This window comes from Leptonychotes weddellii, chromosome 8 (assembly GCF_054177405.1).
Source record: "Leptonychotes weddellii isolate Sample4059 chromosome 8, ASM5417740v2, whole genome shotgun sequence".
NCBI classification, from domain to species: Eukaryota; Metazoa; Chordata; class Mammalia; order Carnivora; family Phocidae; genus Leptonychotes; species Leptonychotes weddellii.
The window spans coordinates 52,712,893-52,720,196 of record NC_138376.1 but is presented as its reverse complement, the minus strand read 5'-3'; positions in this window follow the sequence as shown (position 1 = coordinate 52,720,196).

Here is a 7,304-nt window from a genome sequence, read left to right as displayed (position 1 = left end):
TTTATGGCTTCAGGTCTCATATTTAGGTCCTTAATCCATTTTGAGTTTATTTCTGTGTGTGGTGTAAGGAAGTGGTCCAGTTTCCTTCTTTTGCATGTAACTGCCCAGTTTTCCCAACACCATTTGTTGAAGAGACTATCTGTTTCCCATTGCATATTCTTGCTTCACTTGTCAAAAATTAACTGAGCCACTTCCCTTTTATGATTCCCTCTCATCAAGCCAACTTTAGAATATGATTTACTGTGCTATCATTTTTACTTCCAGAGGAAGGCTGGCCTAGCCGAAAACCTCCAAGAATCTAGTATTCCAGCCTACTGCCCCAGCCAAAAACTCCCAAGGATCTAGTAATCTAGCCAACACAGTGTTGTTATTCCAGTTTCATGCTTGAGTCTTTCTGAGCCCTCCTACTGTGAGTACAAACCTGAGAAATCTATCAATTCTTAGTGGTGTACACTTGTACTGTAGAGTATCCCCCCAAAGTCTGCCACTTCTGAAGCCCCCTGAGTGGACAATTAGTTACTTCGGCATATCCTGACTTTACCAAGTGTTTTTCTTTAATCAAATTACGTAAACATTTAAAATTAGGACTCACCTAAACATCTTGGAGAGTTTGGCAACTGCATTACTTTAATTCCAGTAAACTAGATTTAGAGACATTGGTTGTGCTCTATAGTGTGAAAATCTGAGAAAGTCTGATTTTTTTCAAGGACATTTAACATATCAAAAAAGAACATTTTGGATTATGATTGTATTAAAATCCTAAGAAGACCTACTAGTTACTGAACACTTACAATGTAACAGGCACTGTATTAGACACTTTACATTGTGTAATCTCATTTAGCCCTCAACACAATCCTTCAAAGCACTATTAGTTTAGCTGGGCAGGTAAAGAACCTAGGATCATGGATGGTCTAGACGCCAGTGCCTGCACATGGTTCATAAGCAGTGAAACACTTGTGAAGCCAGTTTTCCCACTGCCTTAGTGCACTTTTTTGTTGCTGTTTCCATTTGGTTGCTTTTTTTGGTGGACAGGAGTTTGTTTTGTTTTGCTTTGCTTTGCTTTGACTATTTTCACTATCATGCAATGATGGATCTTGTTTACTTTTAACTTTTTTGTTTACTTGTATTGTTTATTGATCTACTCTTTGCCCTCAACCAGACTTCCAGGCACTGGGAGTGGGAAAGACACTGGAAATAGCAATTCCCAAGATATGCTCTGCAGAGCACTGGACTTACAAGTCAAGTAGCTATCCTAAAAATGGTTCTTTGGCCAAATAAAGTTTTATAGTAAAGACAATATCTACAATCATGTTTAATCTAGTAGTTTCCAAAACTATTTGACCACATATCCATTTTATTGGAAAATAATTTTAATACTCTGAGACTAGTTTTGTGGGGCAAATTTTGGGAATAAGGCTGTGGGGATTAAGAACAAAAAAAGTCATTTGTCTGCCTTCTCAGAGGGCTCAGAAAAGAGAAGTTGAAGGTTTTCTCATGAAAATAAGGTTATTATAATAGTGAAGAAACAGAAAGAATTTCCATGTTACTTGATTCAAGCTGCTGAAAATCTTTGCAATCCAAGGCAGAAAAGTGAGTAATGATGCTGTGTTTGTCAGGATGACAGATCAAGCATTAAATTTAGAATTTGAATTGAAAAGCTGCTTGTGTAGAATACAGGGCAGCTTCAGGAATGGACCTTGAAATCCTGTCACGCAGACTTGTCCTGCAGATAGTGACAGGGCCCTGGCTGAGCACTAGCCTTTGCCTCTTCAACTCTCACCCCAGTCCAACCTATACGTATTATCCATAAGAACCATGTTTCACGTTCAGAAATGTAAAAACCAAGAAATAAACAAAACATGAAAGGGTAGGAAGTCTCCCCTCATTGTTACACATCTTCAGGAAGAGCTTGAAATGATTTTTTAGAAAGGAAGCTGCCATCTTACACCACTTCTCACCAATCCTGACCAACAATGGCAGAAATTACAACACTGGGCTGAGTGTCTCTGCCTGTGATCCCACCCCCTAAGTCCACCTCAGATCTGAGCCCTTGTTGTGAACACCAGGTGGTCACTGATCACTACAAACCAACTTTGCTCCTGATAGTCTTCATTCCCTAGTGTTGGAATTCAATTACTGAATTAATGATTTTATTAATGTAACTTAATGATTAATTTAGTTATTATCTAGGAGGATATTTTGTGCTTTGAAAGGAATACCCACTATCATTTTTACTGAATGTTCAACATATTAAACTTATACCCAATTAACAAAATTATGAAAATTAAATTTTGTTAAACAGTTAAATGTTGATTAAAGTCTTTTTAAAATTATTATGTTATGTTAATCACCATACATTACATAATTAGTTTTTGATGTAGTGTTCCATGATTCATTGTTTGCATATAACACCCAGTGCTCCATGCAGAACGTGCCCTCTTTAATACCCATCACCAGGGTAACTCATCTCCCCCCCAGAACCCTGTTTGTTTTAAAAGCTCTTAAATGATGTAAACAATAGTTATAAATTTACTATGACTACTTCTTTTGAATATTTTTAAACTCCAAAAACAACAAAATATGTACAAATCTAATGAGTATAAAATTTACTTTTTTACTTAACACCAATTTTGTAAGAATTAAGACCTGGATTTATTTTTTCTAGTATTTCTCCATTGTTTTGTATTTTTCTTATTATTATTTATGTACCTTCTGTTGTTATTATATATTTTTTGACACCGAACCTACTTCCCCCTTCCTCCAATTAATGCCTCAGATCAGTTGAGGTTCCAGGATTTGGATAACCAACCAATTGATTTTTGGCAGAAGTTGAAGAATCTAATTGCTTCTCCAAAGTGAGTTACATGTGAACTAGTAGTCATCTGTCTGAGCTTTTTTGTTTGTTTTGCTTTTTATACTTAAACTTGATTTTTTAGGTTACTAAGACTTTTTAACTTCATGCTTTCACCTACATTTTTTGCAACCTGGCATCTTACCCCTTTTTATGGATTTTAAACTCTTGCATGGTTAATGCAACCCATCTCATTATAATTTATATCATCATGCTGTATAGACCTGGTCTGTTAGCATTATCAGAAGCTCACATACACTTTGTTATATATCATATTATTAGAGGAACTATTGAGGTCTCATCTTCCAAAATATAAGGCATAGAGTTTGCCCTATTATTGATTCCCATATGTCTTGTTAGTTAATCCATTATCCTAGTACCCCCAATGTTTATTCTCTTCTACTTGGTAATTACATGATACCCCCCTTCTGGTACATGCTAAACCCCATTCTACCTGGTTGCTTAGTATACTCACCAGCACTAGATGCTTGGTCCTGTGCCTACATTTCCCAAGTGTATTTGGCTTACTCACTTCCTACTTACACAGAATAAAAGTGCATATCTAAATAGGCTGGGAAGATGGCAAAGTAAGAGGACCCTAACTTGGCCTGACCTCGTCCCATGGATATAACTAGATAATACTCATATCAGTGTAAATAACCCAGAAAACGACTCCAAAACTGACAGAACAAACTCCACAACTAAGGGTGGAGAAGAGGTCACACTGAAGAGGGTAGGAAGAGCAGAGACACAGTAGGGAGTGGGAGGAAGCTGCAGGCCTGGAGAAGGGCAAGAAACACACTACCACACGGGACAGCCTACACAGGGAAGATGAATCCCCATAACATCTGGCTTTGAAAATGAGATGGGTCAAATATTGTGAGTTCTTACAACCAGAGGGACATAAAGTCTGGAATTTTAAAAATCTGTAGGCTCAGCTCTGGGAGAGCCCAGAGGGCAAAAGGAAGCCAAGTCCTGCCCCTAAAGAGATAGCACAACAGACAGCCCACAGAGATACACTATAGAAGCAGCAGTTTGAAAAACACCTGGGCCATATGGGAGGGAGAGCCATTTACTCATCTCAGAGCATGCCCAGAGGGAGATTCTCCCAGGAGGAAAGGAGCTGGAAGGTCCCATTTCCCTCCGCCACCCCCAGCATAAACACACAGCCACCTGCAGGAACCAGTGCAGAGCCAACATTCACTACCAAACTTGCTTACACCAAGCCTCACCCCCCGCACACACCCAGCATTGGCAGATGTGGAATTTCCAGTCATGCTTGCCTCAGTCCCTGCACTGTGCATGCCCCCCCACAGAATACCTGCATAAACCTTGCCAACACATCTACCCACACACACATTTTGTGGGGCCTTGGTCCTGGTGGCAGCAATGGTGGCAGGCACTGCAGAAGCCGAGACACACCTTGTTAAAATTGCGTGTTCTGCATGGTCCCGATCCTGGAGGCAGTGGCAGCAGCAGGTCTCATTTCACAAGCAGACCAGTGGGTCCCTTGTTAAAACTTTACCCCACCCCAGCTAAGGACCAAACACTACCCACAACAGGCAAAGAGAATCTCTGCACACAACTGGACTCACAGAGGAGACACCACCTGAAGCACCAGGTTCTGGGGAACAGGGAACACTGCACAGCAAACAAAAAAAAGACCTCTTCTTTTTTTTGTTTGTCTTGTTTTTTGTTTTTTGTTTTTTTTATTATTATGTTCAATTAGCCAGCATATAGTACATCATTAGTTTTTGGTGTAGTGTTCAACAGTTCATCAGTTGCATATAATACCCAGTGCTCATCACCACACATGCCCTCCTTAATACCCATCACCCAGTTCTTCATAAAACCATTGCTTTCAAGAGCAGGAGATTTAGCTGACTTTCCTAATACACAGAAACAGATACAAAAAGTTAAACAAAATGAGGAGACAGAGGAATATGTCTGAAATGAAAGAACAGGACAAAACCACAGCAAGAGACCTAAGCAAAATGGATAAAAGTAATGTGCCTGATATAAAATTTGAAGTAATGATATAAAGATACTCAGTGGACTCGAGAAAAGAATGGAGGACATCAGTGAGATCCTTAAAAAAGAAATAAAAAAGAACCAATCAGAGATGAAGAACACAATAAATGAAAGTGAAAATACACTAGATGGAATACACAGCAGGGTACAGGAAGGAGAGGAACAAATTAGTGACCTGGAAGACAGAGTATGGAAAGTAATCAAGCCAAGCAGGTGAGAGGAAAAAAATGTAAAATGAGAATAGACTTAGGGGACTCAGCAACTCTATCAAACATAAAAACATTCACATTTTAGGGATCCCAGAAGGAGAAGAGAAAGAAAAGGGGACAGGAAATTTATTTTAAGAAATAATAGGTAAAAACTTCCCAAATCTGGGGAAGGAAACAGATATCCAGATCCAAAAGGCACAGAGAACCCCCAACAAAATCAACCCGAGGAGGTTCACACCAAGACACATAGAAATTAAAATGACAAAAAGTAGTGATAAAGAGCTATTTTTTTTTTTTTTAAGTAGCAAGAGAAATGAAGACAGTTACATACAAGGGAAATCCCATAAGGCTATCAGCTGATTTTTCAGCAGAAAGTTTGCAGGCCAGAAGAGAGTGGCATGATATATTCCAGTGTTGAAATGAAAAAATCTGCAGTCAAGAATACTCTATCCAGTAAAGCTATCATTCAGAATAGAAGGAGAGATAAAGAGTTTCTCAGACAAACAAAAGTTAAAGGAGTTCATGACCAGTAAACCAGCCCTGCAAGAAATGTTAAAGGGGACTCTGAAAGGAGTAGAAAGGAAAGATCATAAATAAGAGTATGAAAGTAGGAAACACAAAAGTAGTAAAAATAACTATATCTATAAAAATCAGTCAAGTGATTCACAAAATAAAAGGATGTAAAATATGACACCATATACCTAAAATGTGGGGAAGGGAGGAGTAAAGAATGAGTTCAAACTTAAGTGACCATCAATTTAATATAGACTGCTACATGCATAAGATGTTATATACAAAATCTAATAATACCCACTAATCACACTGGTAATACGTTTGCAAAGAATAAAGAGAAAGGACTCCAAGTATATCACAGAAGAAAGTCAGCAAATAGTGAAAGAGAGCAAGAGAAGAAAGGATCAGAGAAAAACTACAAATACAACCGCAAGTAACAAAATGGCAATAAGTACATATCTGTCAATAATTACTCTGAATATAATTGGATTAAATGCTTCAATCAAAAGACATAGGATGACAGAATGGATAAAAAAGTAAGACCCATCTATATACTGTCTACAAGAGACCCATTTCAGACCTAAAGACACATGCAGATTGAAAGTGAGGGGATGGAGAAAAATTTCTCATGCAAATGGATACCAAAAGAAAATCAGAGTAGCAATACTTACATTGGACAAAATATACTTTAAAACAAGACTGTAACAAGAGACAAAGAAGGACACTATATAATAATAAAGGAGACAAAATCCACCAAGAAGATCTAACAATTGTAAATATCTATGTGCCCAACATGGGAGCACCCAAATACATAAAGCAGCTAATCACAAACATAAAGGAAGTAATTGATAGTAATACAATAATAATAGGGGACTTTAACACCCCACTTACATCAATGGACAGATCACCCAAACAAAAAAATCAACAAGGAAACAGTGGCTTTGAGAGATACACTGGACCAGATGAATCTAACAGATACATTCAGAACATTCCATCCTAAAATAGCAGAATACACATTCTGTTCAAGGGCACATGGAACATTCTCCAGAATAGATCTCACATTAGGCCACAAAACAAGTCTCAACAAATTCAGAAAGATCAAAGTCATACCATGCATTTTTTTGACCACACACTATGAAACTAGGAATCAACCACAAGAAAAAATCTGGAAAGACCACAGATACATGGAGGTTAAATAACATGCTACTAAACAATGAATGGGTCAACGAAAAAAATCAAACAGGAAATAAAAAAAAATACATAGAAACAAATGAAAATGAGACACAATGGTCCAAAATCTTTGTTTTGCAGCAAAAGTGGTTCTAAGAAGGTTTATAGACCTACCTCATGAAGCAAGAAAAATCTCAAATTAACAACCTAACTTTACACACCTAAAGGAGCTAGAAAAAGAAGAACAAACAGTACCCCAAACCAGCAGAAGTTTGGAAATAGTAAAGATTTGAGCAGAAATACATGATATAGAAACTAAAAAATAAAAAAATAAAAAATAGAACATCAATGAAACCAGAAGCTGGTTTTTTGAAAAGATTAAGACTGTTGAATCACAGACCTGTACCTCTGAAACAAATAATACATTATATGTTAAAAAAAAAAAAAAAAAAGGAAGAAGATAGCAGGAGGAGAAGAATGAAGGGGGGGAATTGGTGGGGGAGACGAACCATGAGAGAGGGACTCTGAAA